The sequence below is a fragment of the Myodes glareolus genome, chromosome 4 (genome assembly GCF_982192425.1).
Source record: "Myodes glareolus chromosome 4, mMyoGla1.1, whole genome shotgun sequence".
Taxonomy (NCBI): domain Eukaryota; kingdom Metazoa; phylum Chordata; class Mammalia; order Rodentia; family Cricetidae; genus Myodes; species Myodes glareolus.
The window spans coordinates 94,707,703-94,722,573 of NC_142029.1; the positions used below are offsets into that span (position 1 = coordinate 94,707,703).

The 14,871-nt window shown below is 43.9% G+C and overlaps 1 protein-coding gene across 3 annotated transcripts in view; it reads right to left on the reverse strand.

Moving 5' to 3' along the window:
* The window catches only part of Prdm10 (PR/SET domain 10), a 103,372-nt gene that overhangs the window by 66,415 nt on the left and 22,086 nt on the right, over positions 1 to 14,871 (reverse strand). The gene's annotated exons all lie outside the window — the stretch shown is intronic.

Genomic DNA, 14,871 nt, shown 5'->3' on the forward strand with positions numbered 1-14,871 from the left:
AGGTCTTTAATCCCAGCACTCGGAAGGCAGAGGCAGGTGGATCTCGTGAGTTCGATGCCAGACTGGTCTACAGAGCAAGTACCAGGGCAGGTTCCAAAGAGAAACTCTGTCTCGGAAAAGAAAGAAAGAAAGAAAGAAAGAAAGAAAGAAAGAAGGAAGGAAGGAAGGAAGGAAGGAAGGAAGGAAGGAAGGAAGGAAGGAAGGAAGGAAGGAAGGAAGGAAGGAAGGAAGGAAAGAAAAAGTTAACTTACTTATTTATGAATATGACCATTTTGCCTATATGTATATAAACTACATGAGTACCTGGTGCCTGAGGAAGCCAAGAGAGACCACTATATTCCCTAAACTGGAGTTACAGATAGTTACGAGCGACCACGCAGGTTCTGGGGACTGAATCCAGGTCTTCTGAAAGAGCAGCAAGTGATCTTAACCATTAATCCATCTTTATAACCCAATAAAATAGGCCTTTTTTAAGGTAGCAATCTTCCCTTTTGATGAGAATGCTAAAACACTGGCATCCTACAACATCACCACTTCTTTTTTGGGGGGTATTGATTTTATTGGGCTCTGCACTTTTCTCTGCTCCCCTCCCTTTCAACCCTCTCCCATGGTCCCCATGCTCCCAATTTCCTCAGAAGATCTTGTCTTTGTCTACTTCCCATGTAGATTAGATCCATGTGTATCTCTCTTAGTGTCCTCCTTGTTGTCGGAGTTCTCTGGGGTTGAACATCACCACTTCTAACCACTTCACTTAGCATTCATAGCCAGGAAGGCAGCAGTCAGACAGGAAAGACTGCTGGCCAGCATCCACCAGTGTTCTCTGTTATTAATAGAATATGCTGAGAGGCATGTTCCTAGACCACACACACTCCAATCTTTAAACCAAAACAAAGCCTGGTGAAGGATGCCATACTTCCCTGCCGGAAACTAACCTGAACTCTGGAGCTGCCACGTGCAAACTGCACATAGCCACCTTCAGCGCCCGTGAATAGCCTGTTGCCGCCTTCCTCACCCCTGCCCTACCTGGCCCCCTACCATGTTCAATGGTACCTGAAATATTGCCAAACAGTGAAATTTAAAGGGGCATGGGGAGCTTCCTAGAGAAATGGGAATATCCTGTTTCTTAAATCTGGACTGGGAAGGTTGTTACACAGGTAATAAATGTGTCAAAAATCTTCACAGAGATTCTTCACATAAACTTATTTACCATGTTTCCTTTCTTTTCCTGGTGTATGGTACATGCATATTATATATTAGTATATAGTTACTAATGTATCAGTCACTTCTCTGCTGCTGTGATAGACACCATGACCAAGGAAATCTACAGAGGAAAGAGTTTGTTTGAGCTTTCAGTTTCAGAAATTCCAGTTTCAGATTAGAATCCATAATGGCAAGGAAGAGGCAGCAGACAGGCATTTGGGCTAGAGCAGGGTGCCAAGAGCTCACTTCTTGAACCATAAGCACAAAGTAGAGAGAGCAACTGGAAATGGCAAAGCAGCTCGAGTCTTTAAACTCTTCAGTGACACATTTTCTTCAAGGCTACAAGTCCTAAACCTCCCCAGAGAGCACCCTAAACCTCCCTAAATAGTTGTACCAACTGGGGGTCAGATGTTTAAATACAGGAGCCTATGTGGGACATTCTCTTTCAAAGCACCACTACATGCTTGCATGTGTGTGGGTGCACTAGCACGCACATGCATGTAGAGGTCCAATGTTGACACTGTCTTCCTTAATCACTCCCCACTTTAGTTACTGAACACATAGCTGACTAGTCAGTTTGTCCTGGGAATTCTGCTTCTACCTTCCACATGCTGAGACTGCAGGCTGCCACCACCTATGCTGGCTTTTGTGTTGGATTTGCAGATCCACACTCCAGTCTTCACATTTACAAGAGCTGTTTCACTGCACCATCTCTGCAGTCACTTCTTTCTTTCTTTTGTTGAGACAGGATTTCTCTGTGTAACTGTCCTGGTTATTCTGGAACTCACTTTGTAGACCAGGCTGAGCTTGAACTCACTGAGTTCTGCCTGCCTCCCAAGTGCTGGGATTAAAGGCATGCACCATTACTGCCTGGCTCTTTTCTCTTTTCACCTCAACCATTTCAGAGTAAATTACAAACACTACTTTGCCTTTTTTTTCCCACTCTTGTTGTGGGGTCTTGCAAAGTTACCCAGGCTAGTCTCAAACTCCTGGGCTTACATGGTCTTCTCTTGTTGGTCTCATGAATGACTAGAGTTACAGGTGCACACCATCCTCCAGCTTACCTCCAAACTCTTAAAGAACTAGTTCCTAAAACTGAGGGCATTCTCTTAGAGGCACAGGACCATAATAAAAAACCACAAAGAAGACACGGAAATGGCAATTCTACTTTACCCACAGACTTTCCTGATAGTTTGTCAACTGTCTAATTCACCATCCTTAACAGCCAAAGGAACATTTTCCTCCCTGGCTTCAATCCAATCTGGCATCAAGCACTGTTTACTGTGTGTGCTCACTGTCCTGTCCTTCCATCTCTGTCAGCCAAAGAGTTCCTGTTCCTGGTCTTCTGTGACCTTGACACTTTTGAAACACACAGAATGGTCTTCAGCTTATCTGAAGATGTTTCTCCATGGTTAGATTCAAGCTATGAACTTCTATCACAAAAGATATGCACTACCCCCCCACCCCGACACATACACACGAGAATTAGAGAATTTCAACTTTATCCTTCTAAATACTCAAATGCACCTGGCCCTGGGAATACTTCATGGACCTATGTCCTTCCAAAATGTAACAGCCAAGTGCCTGCTCTTTGTTTGCATTTCTAGAAAGATGCTTTGTACTTAGAGGAAAAGGTGTGCAGGGGCTGGAGAGATGGCTCAGTGGTTAAGAGCACTGCCTGCTCTTCCAAAGGTCCTGAGTTCAATTCCCGGCTCACAACCATCTGTAATGAGGTCTGGTGCCCTCTTCTGGCCTGCAGACATACTTACAGACAGAATATTGTATACATAATAAATAAATAAATAAATAAATAAATAAATAAATAAATAAATAAATATTTTTTAAAAAAGGTGCAAGCACTCACACTGAGCTAAAGCCTAGCCTATTCTATTTCTTTCATCTTAATTTTATCTTTGTCTGGCTTAATAAGTATAAAATACAATAGCTGAAAATTGAAAAGACTACAAAGAACACAGTGGACAATCACCCTCCAGAATCTCTTAGCCATTCTTCAGGAACAATTCACAGGATCAGTTTCTTGTTTTTCCTTCCAAAGGCATTTCATTCACATGCAAGCAAATACATGTACAACATGTTTATCTCTCCGACCACAAACCAATAAATTATTGATTCCTTACAGGGTAACAGCTCCTCTACATTTGTCTGTCCTGCGCAACAGCTTATCTTGTGCACTGTTCCATCCACATACATCTTCTTCAGTTTTTTATTCCAGCTGCATAATTTTTTTGTGTGAATATACTGTAATTTACTCAACCATCCTTATGTCAATAATTGTCTATGTTTTGGGGACCTGGAAAATATCTTAGTACATAAAGAGCTTGCCTAGTCAACATGAAGACCTAAATTCAATCCCCAGAAACCATGTAAGAAACCAGGTGTTAAGCCGGGCGGTGGTGGCACATGCCTTTAATCCCAGCACTCGGGAGGCAGAGGCAGGCGAATCCCTGTGAGTTCGAGGCCAGCCTGGTCTACAAGAGCTAGTCCCAGGACAGGCACCAAAAACTACAGAGAAACCCTGTCTTGAAAAAACAAAAAAAAAACAAAAAACAAAAAACAAAAAAAAAAAAAAGAAAAGAAAAGAAACCAGGTGTTAGATTGGTAAATTCTCAGCCAATGAAAGACTCTGGGCTGGGAGGTGGGAAGGTAATCAATCTCTCAGGATTCACGCCCAAGGTCCTCTGGCCTCCATAACTAAGTTGTGATTCTAAGCATCCACATCAACAGCCAATGCTCACATACAAATGAGTATTGGGTTAAAGACATGCACCACCACACCTGGACATTTAGGTTTTCTCTGATATTTTACTATGACATATAACATGATGACATATGTATATATAATTAGGACATCTATCAGGATTGTAGAGGTTAGTATATCATATTCTTATTTCCAAGAAGATGCAAAGCAGTTGGCGTGGCTGTGTACAGTAAGATCATTATTAGTTCTAAACTCCCACACCGGTGCTCATCCACCCTGCACCTTTAATTCCTAGCACACCTAAGGCATAGGTGTGCTCACAAGTGCCAGGGACTGCTTCAGCTGGGAGAAGCACTCGGAAGGGTGTGGGCGCTTACCTTGGGCAAATCTCAAAAGGACTTTCTCTTTTTTTCTCTGTAAAATGGTGGTCATGTGTTTATTGAGAGAGACATAAAACAGTAGGTGAAAAGCGCTTTTGCGTAATGTTTGCTACATAATAAGCAATTGATTTTCAAAAAGTTATCCAATCCGGTTACAGTCTCCTCCCTGCTTACCTTAAGCCTCTAAATTCCTAAAAGTCAAGGGGTATTTTGTTAACTGCTGACTGAGGAAGGACTTGGGTAAGTAAGGGTTGTTAAGTGATTTAAAGATGTCCTGCTGTGCAGGGGTGGGGGAGTGAGGGAGCTGGGAAGGCGGACAGAGGAGAATGCCTAGCCCAGAGGTGTTCTGAGATCACTTCCTAAAGGAGAGGAAATGTAATAGATGTTGGGAAGAAAGCAAAAACCAGGAGTAGGCCAGTCTGAATGTCACTGTTAAATCTGACTGGATCAAGAAGCAGTACATGATGTAAAACATCCGCAACTACATAAAGCAGGGTTTGGGAGTGGCTGGGGGGGGGGGGGCGGGGAAGACACGGAACAGTCACTTTGTTTCTAGGAAAGTAACAGCAGTAACCTTTAGCAATAAGGATGAGAATCACTATCCACAGGGGCAGTTCCCAGTAAGCTCAGTATACTGATAGCAAATAAAACTCAGTGTGGTATAGGAAATACACATTTGGCCTGTCGCCTTTACCTGGCAGGTAAATCTTAAATCCCTGGCCTCTCCAAAGGGTGCTAATGATGCGGCTGAACCTGGGAAGGTTAAGGATGGGTGCTAGCTGCCAGAAAAACAGTCGAGGCAAAACTAATAGATTGTGGCTTCTGCTCTCTGCACGTTGTCATCTGTCCGGCCTCCTCAAATACCTTCTCAGTCATTTTTAGTTCCCGTGCTGTCATTCACTCACTGTCCTGTCCCAAACTCTAAGAAAGTGAGGGATGAAACAGATAACAAACTAAAGATTAAACTTAGCACCAAAGGCCAATGATTTAATCAATCTTAAGTCTCCAAAATGATAGTTTAGCTCGCTTCAGGATAGCTTCCTGGGAATAAGTACATCTGGAGAGTGCAGGAAGCCCTCCTCCTACCTTGCCCTGTGTAGTAGGTTGTCATCTGGGGTTCACTGCATCCTTTATAATATCCTTAACAACAGTCAGTAAACATTGTTTCCCTGAGTTCTATGAGTCACTCTAGTGAAGAAATGGAAGTCCTAGCTTCTATTCTCAGCACCCACATGAAGGCTGTCAACCATAGTAACTTCAGTTACTGATGCCCTCTTTTGGTAACCTCAGGCACCAAGCACATAAGTCATGTACACATGCACATGCAGGTAAAACACTTGTACACATGAAACAAAACAAAAGTATATTAAAAATAATAATAAGTACTAGGGAGAGGGCTCAATTGATAAAGCACCTGCCACTGTACATTTACAAATAGTTAAGTGGTAAATGCTTTTTAGATATGTTTCCCATAATAAAAAGTTGAAATAAATGTTCATTGATAACCAGTAATAATCACTGTTCCACTTCTTCATGGTAGAGATGGGATGTGACAGGTCTCTTTTCTCATGATAACCATGAATGAATCCATGGCCAGCCACCAAGAGGCAAGATTTGGCACAATCAATAACAGCCGTGCCTCCCAACCCTTCCTCTACCCAGCCAAATTGGCATTGTTCACTCACTACCATTGCAATCTCCTGGGCTCAGGTCTTGAACTGTGATCTTCTGAAATTCTTAGGGTCCAATCTGCTGCTCAGGTAGCAGGCTGACTGTAATATCAATGAAGCTCAGCACATAGTAGTAAAGAGTAGGGACCAGTGGCAGCCAACATCACAGCATGTAGTCTACAGGTTTAATCTCATCTGCACCCTTTACTTCTTTGTTGTATTTGCATCAGAGCATGAGACACTACAACTACCTAAGGTTCACCTCTAAGACCTTTTGAGGAAGAAGGGGGGGGGGAGCCCGCAGTGGGCTGTAAAGGTTGCTCCTATCTGGCTCACTGAGGACATGTGAGCACAGGCATGCTGGGAACCTAGTTTAGCAGCCCACTCCCATACCCTCACCCTCACCAGGTTTCTTATTTCATAAATTCTCAGGCTTTGGTGCTAAATTTATTTCTTGGATCTCTGACTACTGACCTGATTTGCATGGGGGTTTTGTTGTTGTTTCTTTTTTATGCAAGATTTAGGAAACTCCTTGCCATGGTTTGAATGTGAAATGCCCCTCCCTGCAGGCTCCTATGTTTGACTACTTGATCCCTAGCTGGCAGTGCTGTTTCCGCAGGCTGGAAACCTTTAGAATGTGAAACCTAACAAAAGGAAATAGGTCAGGTTTTATAGCTTGGCCTTGTTTTCTGTCCTTTGTTTCTTGATCAGCTGAGATATAAGCAAGCAGCTGCCATACACTACCCCCACCATGGAGCCATCTGCACAATGTCTTTCCTGCCATGCTGTCCCTCCATGATACATTTCATCCGCTCAAACCAAAAGGAATCCTTCATGCTTTCTGTTGCTTCTTTGAAGTCAGGTATTCCATCAAAAATAAATAGTCACTACTAAATACAAGCCTTTCCAGGGTACCCAGCCCTGCGGGGGTGGCCAGAGGGAGCAGTGGGCTCAGTACCGATCACAAGGACAAGACACTGAAGAGAAATAACTCAAATTCATCACATTCGGGATCCAAGGAGCTCACACTGATCAAATCAGTTCATTAATTTAGTGCCCACATCAAGCCAAAGAAGTTGTTTAAAACTTAGGTTCAGGAAACATAAAACAGCAAGAAGTCAGGCAGGAGTGACAGCCTCACGAGTAAGAAGCGCCACATTAAAGTTGAGAACAAGTACAGTGAACATAAAGAGCTTTTGTTCTGTTCACATTTAGAATGTGAGCTAAAGCTTTTACATCTAACTGATTGCTGGAACAAACAACCTTAGAATTCAGGAAAGAAAATGTACTAAGCTTAGCTCTAACTTGTGAAAGGAAACTGAAGCAGAAATACAATGAACAAATAACAAAATAATGCACATTTCAGTACAAGTTCCCTATTCTTGCTATGAAATGCAAGCCTATTAGATCCTTTGAACATGTGTTGACCAGTTTCATGTCAACCTGACATAAACTGGCATCATCTTTGAAAAGGAAACCTCAGTTGAGAAAATGCCCCCCCACCAGATTCTTTATTTTCTGTGCATTGGAGTTTTGCCTGCATATCTGTATGAGGGTCTCGGATCTTGAAATTACAATTGTTAGCTATCATGTGGGTGTTGAGAAGTGAACCCTGGACCCCTGGAAGAGCAGTCATTGTTCCTAACCATTGAGCCATCTCTCCAGCCCCAGTGAAGCATTTTCTTGATTGATGGTTGATGTGGGAGGACCCCTGGACTGGTAGTCCTGGAGTGTATAAGAAAGCAGGCTGAGCAAGCCATGAGGAGCACTCTTCAATGGCCTTTGCTTCTGCTTCGGTTCCTGCCTCTAGTTCCTGCCCTGACTTCCCTGGATAATAGTGTTATGGTTTTCGTCTCTTTAAGAGACAAGCCACACCCACTCCCGGCAACCCCTGCCCTCCTCCCACCATCTTGAATTCTCACTGTCCCCTCTTGGCACGTGCGCGTCTCTCCTCTACTTCTCTCTCTTTCTCTCTCCTCTAAGTAATAAATATCCAATTCTATTCTGTACGATGTGTCTGCCAATGTGCCTTCTACCCGCTGCCTGCTAACACCTGCTCACATGGTGGGACCAGCGTGCCCCACAGCAAGCCGCTCTCCCTGACCCACCGTGAGCAGTTCAGGATCCGCCAGGCTTGCGGCTGCTCTGTGGGGGATCTTGCAGCATTTTTAAAATTGGTGCCATGACTCAGATAGGCGCTCCTGCCTGAAACTCCTCCCAGGGTCAGGATCCTGAACCCGGTTCTTTTTCCACTCCCACCACCGGCTTCCCAGCTTCAATCTGTGAGTCTCCCCCAGTTCTGCTACATTTGCTCCCCTTCACCGGAATCATGTTTGGACTGACCCCTGGGTCAGTCTGCCCACGCGTTTGCACTGTACACTCCCAATGCAGTGCATTCGACTGGAGGCCCAGGGTCTCCCATTTTCTTCATCTCTTTTTTTCCTTTTTTTTTCTTTTCTTTCTCTTCTCTCGTCATCGTAACCGCCGCCCAGAGCGCCTCCAGCCTCTCTGGTTTCTGAGTCAACCAACCAGATCCAGGTAGGCCATCATATCCCACTTGTGGTCCTCGTCCACAAGTCCTGGGTGTTCGCGCCGATTTGCATCCTGCCTATTTCCGAAGACGTTTTGTTATAGGCCTTGGGTGCTGCTATTTCACGGGTTTTCGCGATTTTGGCTCTGGATAGCAACCGGCTCCCTGGCTTTTTTTTTTTTAAATTCCAGCCGGCTTTTCAATTCCAGCCATGGCATGGTGCAGTTTTCTCGGTTCCAGCCTTTTGCCCCCCTCTGCGGCTTGTGTTGTGGCATGGTGGCTCAGCAACAGGGCAGGTCATGCCTTTAGATCCCTCTCATTAAGCTTAAAATCTTTACAGCTCAAAAATTGTGACTTTTTTCATACAACACGTGGCTGCTGCCATGTTGACTGGGGTCAGGTGACTTCGCCACCATCTTGGCTGAGAGCCAGGTCACGTGACCAAGCTCTCCCATCTTTACTTCAGTATACCCTGCCTTGTCCCCCGGTTTTCACTAAATTCCTCTTGTTGACTCTGTTACATGTGTTTTGTGCAGTGGCATGCCTTTGATGGGGTCCATCAAAAGCATCCACATTCCCCAATTCCTGTACACTCTTTCTGTGTATAATAATTGTTCATTACATCTCATTTCAGACTACAAAATCACAAGTCTCATGTTTTAAACTGGTATGTACTTTTAAGTCTCTTAAAAATATATTAAGCTATTCTCTACTATTGTCAGTTCTGTCATTAACCTTATATTGCAAACAGCTTTTTTTCCTTCTTTCTGCCTTTTGACGAGTGTAAATCTTGCCTGTTAAGAGCCAGTACAGTCAAGCTCAGACTCAACTGTTATTCTTTTGGTCTGGTCCCTTTAAGGGGCAAGCCACGCCCACTCCCAGCCACTTCCGACCTCTCTGTCGCCATCTTAATTCCTTCCTTCTGTTTCCTTTCTTGGCGTGTGCACATGTGTCTCCTCTATGTCTCTTTGTCTCTCTGTCCCTCTGTCTCTCTGTCTCTCTGCCTCTTCTTTAAGTAATAAATGTTTATCTTTATATTCAGCCTTATGTTTATTTATTATGTCCTGTAAGCCTTTTATCCACTGCACCTGGTCACCTGCCCGCCTGACTCTCCTGGCCGCATAGCTGGTACCAGACTGTCCGGGATGAGCCCTCTGCAGCTCGCCACGGGGAACCTGCACCGCTCTAGCCGTCTCTGCCTGGACTAGCGGCTGTGGTCACGCCACATTATTTTTTAAAGAACAAAATCAACCTTCCAGACAGATTCTATACTGCAGTTATACCTAATAAACAGCCCTCAACTGTTCAGAGATCTGGAAAATATGATATTTAAATATTTAATTATTAAAAAACTTTTCATAACAAAAAGAGACAGGTTGGCTCCTAGCAGCAGCTCTCTATTTCCTCCAAAGAAGACAGAAGACAAATGGGCACACAACAACGTCCATCCGCAGTTCACTTCAACTGCCGAGCGCTGACCATTGGGAAAAACTGCCTTTCATCTAAACTAAGGATCTCCAGACATGGACAGAATCACTGGGATCGACAGCCTAGCTGCTCAGGTCAAGGTAGGCCTGTCTTCCTACAGATTTCTTAGCCCACAAGGTCTTTTGGAGCCTGGCAGGACCTGAGCTAAACAGCAAAGATCAAGTGCAACCTTCAGTGACCATGGAGGACCCAAAAAAGAGTAGCTCTGGGTGCCAACCAAGTAAGTTCTCTTTCATTTTTTAATCAGTAACTCAAATAAAATCTTATCTTTCTCAAAGATCTCTGATACAGTCTGATAGCTGAGAGGTTTTGTCAGGTTACCTCATCAAACTTTATTTATTTATTAAAAATTTCCACTTCCTCCCCACCTCCCCCTTCCCCTCCCTCTCCAGTCCTAAGAGCAGTCAGGGTTCCCTACTCCGTGGGAAGTCCAAGGTCCTCCCCTCTCCCTCCAGGTCTAGAAAGGTGAGCATCCAAACAAACCAGGCTCCTACAAAGCCAGTCCATGCATTAGAATCAAAACCCAGTGCCATTGTCCTTGGCTTCTCAGTCAGCCCTCATTGATAGCCACATTCAGAGAGTCCGGTTTGATCACATGCTCCATCACTCCCAGTACAGCTAGCCTTGGTGAGCTCCCATTAGATCAGTCCCACCATCTCTGTGGGTGGACACACCGGGAGAACATGAGCAAGGAAGTCAGGACCAAACAAATTTCAAATCAACTTTCTTATGCTGCCTTTCATGGTCTTAAAAAATACTTTTCATTGTACAAAAATATGCCACAGTCATTATGTGTCTAAAACTTCTGTTTTCACAAACCCAAGGAATTCTTGTGAGTTCCAGGGAGCCGAATTAAAGGATCTACCTTAACAGGTCAGATACCCCCTCAATTCCCTGGTCCTAAAATTTTTTTTTTCCTTAGTTTAACTTTGTTCTTTGTTCTGCCAATACCTTAAACAGGATAAGAGACACCAGACATTTCCATGCCACAGACACTGGACAGGAGCAAAGAGACCAGCAATGCCAGGATGTGGCCAGCACCCAGCCTTCTCAGGTTCCCCCCCCCTCAAAGACAACGCCCACAAATAAGCCGGAAGCAGTTTTGAGAATCCATCACCCCAATTCTGTCAAACTGGTGTCTAATCTCCTGATTTTTATTATTAAAAAGAGCTGGGAATGTTATGGTTTTCATCTCTTTAAGAGACAAGCTACGCCCACTCCCGGCGACCCCTGCCCTCCTCCCGCCATCTTGAATTCTCACTGTCCCCTCTTGGCACGCGCATGTCTCTCTCCTCTTCTCTCTCCTCTAAGTAATAAATATCCACTTCTATTCTGTATGATGTGTTTGCCCATGTGCCTTCTACCTGCTGCCTGCTACCCGCTACCTGCCCACACCAGCTCGGGACCAGCGGGCTCTGGACCCACCGCGAGCAGCTGGGGACTGGCTGGGCTTGCAGCTGCTCTGTGGGGGATCTTGCAGCATTTTTAAAAAATAGACTACAAGCTTTAAGATGAAATAGACCCTTTTCTTCCCAGCTTCCTTTTGGTCATGGTATTTTAACACAGCAATAGAACTCTAACAAAGACAGTATAGTCTCTCAGTTTTGAAAAGAATTGCAACAAATTGCTAAAACTGCTATGGAAATGAGCAGTCACATGTATGTGAAACAAATATCACTACCTTCCTGCTTAGTGAGGTTTTCAAGCACCTTGAGAGACCCTATTTCATCTGCTCCTCATCTCAACAACTGAAAAAGTCTACTGTAGGTGTGACCTTGGAGAGTTTCCTCTCTGGACACTCAATAGCCTAAGGGCTCTCCACCCACACAGCAAGGCAGTCCACCAAACCACTCTGACTAATGAGCTACTGGAAACCCAGAAGTGGGGTAGGAGGAAATATGGCTAAAATATTTTTCAACTGCAGTAGAAAGTAAAATGTAGACAATTTTAGCTAGGCTATATATACCTGAGAAGCTGAAGGCTTTCATTAAGGATTTCAGCAAATTAAAAAGGAAAAAAAAAAAGAGGATTGGGGAGTACTGCTTAGTGGTAGAACACTTGCAGAGAGGGTTTAATCCTCAGTACTGCTGAGAGACTATGCCTTTGACTAACATAATTTTATTTGCTTCTTTGTTTGTTTTTTTTTTTTAAATTTAAGACTTTATAGGCTTGGCTATCTCTATATAAACAGAGGTATAAAGTTAAGATGAGTAAGACCACAACAGTTTAAAGGCTGCTGCCTGTATCTACTGAGGGCTCATTTAACAACTGCTGTAAATGCCAACGATGAAGCTAAGAGTGAATGTTCCAGTTGTAAAAACAACAAAACTACTTCAGAAATAAAATTTAATGCCATTGGTGGGGTGGGCATTCAGAAAAGCATTCAGACACTGGCAAGTGAAGGAAGATTAATTTTGGAGTAAACAGCCTTTTGATTTTATGACAGTGAGTAGTTTCAACTCCAAAACTGTTCTATAAAGCATCTTAAAGAAATGTTCCTCGGGCTACCTGTTGCTCCTGCAGAAGTCCCACACCTACACGGCAGCTCACAGCTGCCTATTACTCCAGTCTTGGGGATGCAATATTCTCTGGCCTCCATGGGAGCCTGCAAACATGTGGTGCACATAATGAGCTGCAGGAAACCAGAAGTGGGGTGGGAGGAAATACAGCTAAAATATTTTTCAGTTGCAGTAGAAAGTAAAATGTAGACAATTTTAGCTAGGATATATATGCCTGAGAAGCTGAAGACTTTCATTAAGGATTTCAGCAAATTAAAAAAAAGAAAGAAAGAAAAAAAAAAGGGAGTCGGCACACACATAAACAAAATAAGAACTAAATAAAAAGATTAAGATCTTTAAGGAAGGAAAGGAGCAGGGGAGGGAACAAAGAAGATGAGGGAGGAAAGAAGGAAAAAAGTAAAGAATGGAAGGGAGGGAGCAAGGGAGGGAGGGAAGAAGGAAGGAAGGGAAGGAGGGAGGGAGGCAGGCAGGCAGGCAGGCAGCCCTGTCAGACCTCAGGACTAGAAAGATGTCAGTGATTAAGAGCACTTGCTGCTCTTACAGAGGACCTGGGTTTAAGCTATCAGCATTCACACAGCAGCTCACAACCAACTGTAAATGTAATTCCCAGAGATTTTACACCTTTTGGCTTTGGCAGGTACTTCACATACATGGTATATTTACATACATGAAGGCAAAACACTTATACACATAAAATAAAATCTAAAATAAAAGAAAAAATGCTCCTAATTGATTCTCTGACCACCATCAAGAAAGATATTCTAGCTGGGCAGTGGTGGCACATGCCTTTAATACCAGCACCCGGGAGGCAAAGGCAGGCAGATCTCTGTGAATTCGAGGTCAGCCTGGTCTACAGGCTTCAGGACAGGCTCCAAAGCTACAGAGAAACCCTGTTTCAAAAAACTGAAAAGAAAAGAAAAGAAAAGGAAAGAAAGACAGACAGACAGACAGACATTCTATAACTACAAGAGTTGAATTACTATTTAAAAATAAACAAAAAACCAGATTGGAAAAACGAGAAGAGAAGCAGGGCCAGACAAGGTTCAGGAGTGAGCCAGGGTGGCCACTCCTTCTCCACTCTTAAGTCCTTCAAGTGCTCCACGCCAGGCAATAGCTCCTTCCTTTCCTTGTGCACAAAAGGCTTCTAGGACTATCAATTAAAACTTTTCTTTTAAGAAAGGCTCTTTTTTTCCAGTTAGAGGAGTTAGAGCACTCTTTTCTTCATAATTCAAAGGAAGAAGCAGTAAAACTTTCTGTTAGCACAGGGAATGTGGACTTTCCCCCATCTAGTTCAAATAAGAACTTTTCATGTACCAAAAACAAGGTAACTCCTCCCATCCCATTTGACAGTCTGTTCATGAGGCAGTAGGGCTCAATCAAGTCCTTCAAAGGAATCCCTACCATTCACTCAAAGAAAAGGAAAACCCAGGTGATGAGACTTGTTGGGGGTCTGTGTCTGTCAAACGCACATGAAAATTCTTGAGAGTTCAAAAGAGCTCTGTGTGAGTTCTAAGGGATGACAAACCTTGATGTCTGCCTTTGCCTTTTATAAGGAATAACTGCTTGGCTGATAAAATGTGACCACAATGTCAGAGAAATCCATCATGGGGGCTCTATTCTGTTCTCAAGAGCCTTAAAGAGGCAGTGTGTCATATTGCTGCAGAACATAGCATCTGAGTTAGGATGAATTCATAAAGTGTGTCCAGCTGGTGGGAGAGATGAGCACCCTCTCGCGGGGAACGCACTGTCTTTCTTCCAGGCCTACTGTCCTCTGGCAGACTACAGGGGCATGGTACCTCAAGTCCTGAGCTGTTTCATGGCTGGTCTGTGGTTGGGATGGATCCACCTGTGGGCCAGCTCTTCCAATGTAAAAGGGGCAATTTCAAAGTATATTTAAGGGAACTTGGACCTCAGTTTCCATGTGTCTGGTGACAGAAGACTACCAAACATCTCATTCCTCTATTCACCTGTGTCCAGACTTCCTGCTATGTCTCTAGTTCTGGAATGTTGGTCCCTGTGCTCTGACTGCATCAGTGGCCTTTCCACTCTAATTGCTGACTTTCCCAGTCTGGTGACATCACCTAAAGCTCTGCAGGCTTCTCTGCCTCTCAGCAACTACTGACAAACTCCCCAGCCCCACAGGGAGGAAGTAGTACCAGAAGCTGGGTTTGTTTTTCTAAGTATCCCCTTAGTATCTCCAGTAGCTGACCAGGACTGCGCTACTCTTGCAGGAAACTGAACTCGATTTGAAAGTTGTGTGCTGTGGTAAATACTCCAGTTACCTTATGACTGTGTTTATCAGAAACTTTTGAACTTACCAGTGCCAGTACAGGTTGTCCCAGACAAGAGCAACACTGCTTTATGG